Raw genomic sequence first — 1,397 nt, 5'->3', positions numbered from 1 at the left:
TAGACCGAACTCCTTTTAACATTTACAGAGACCCAACAGTACCACCATGAGCAAGCACACACACCGTGTGCTTCACTGCAGTCAACGACTGAAGTAGAAATAAATAATTAAATAAATGTTAAAAAAAAGTTTTGAAATAAATAAGTAAATGTAGAAATAAATAATAAATAAATAAATGTAGAAATAAATAATAAATAAATAAATGTAGAAAGAAAGAAAGAAATGAAGAAATACATAAATAAGTAAATCTAGAAATAAATAAATGTAGAAATAAATGTAGAAATAGATGTAGAAATACATTAAACTGCAAATTAGCAGCAAATTAATCTGTGCTTTGATTTGACCTTTGAACTCTTTGATTCTTTGAACTGATGCATGATGGGACTGTAAACTGTTCCTTTAATATTCAAACGGCCTCATTATCGTCCATCAAACTGCGTATGAGATCTTATTCTTTCTACTCTTTGGTGCTTTTCTTTTGTAGGCCATCTTATTATAAAATGTTTGAGCTTCCTTTGTTGAGTTTATTTATTAAATTATCACAAAGCAAACATGGTTCAGGGAGACAACAACAAGTTCAAGGTGTCTCCAGATTCTCCAGATCTCGATCCAGTCTAGCGTCTGTGGGATGGGGGACAACTTACAGGAATTAAAGGATCCAAAACACCTTCAGAGGGCGGTTCTGGTGGCAGCAGGGCGTAATATATAGGGTTATAACAGTCTGATATAAACTTAATGCAAAATATTTGTAATTTCCCTATTTTAAAGTGTAAATCATGTCAAATATACTGTAAAACTAACAGGATATCTTAATAAAAAAAACATAAATTAATCCTCATTCACTTGAATTAAACTAAAAAATGAACTTTGAACTTAAATGTGTTTCTTCAAGTTGACTTTATATCGTTATTAAAGTGTTCATAAACCATCTTAAGCACAAATAATAATTAATAATAATATTTTATAATAATATGTAGCTGTTTTGAGAAAACTGAGTTACTTTTACTCAAATCAAATCACTTTCATACTTTTCTCAAAAAAGTACTCAAACACTCAAAAAATTTGAAATGGAAACTTTATTAATTTACATTCAAAATATAATTTTTTTCATTCATAGAAACAGATTTTATATTTAATTGCTGCTTTTTATTTCTTTTGTTTTCCATCATTACACTGTTTTTTTAACACTTTATAGTTTAAATTAAAGGTACAATATGTTATTTCTCCCTTTTTATTTACTCATAATCAGGATTTTTACTCAACATGAAGTTCTCATGTTATTTTATGATTTTACTGACTTTCATACCAACTAATACAAACATTATTATAGTAAAAAGTATAAAAAATATATAAAAAGCACCAGGATCTAAACAGTGGATGGTAAAAATGTAGCTTCA

Source organism: Morone saxatilis, unplaced genomic scaffold (assembly GCF_004916995.1).
Source record: "Morone saxatilis isolate NCDOM2014 unplaced genomic scaffold, NCSU_SB_2.0 Contig8, whole genome shotgun sequence".
Taxonomy (NCBI): domain Eukaryota; kingdom Metazoa; phylum Chordata; class Actinopteri; family Moronidae; genus Morone; species Morone saxatilis.
Note: the sequence above shows the minus strand (reverse complement) of the source record.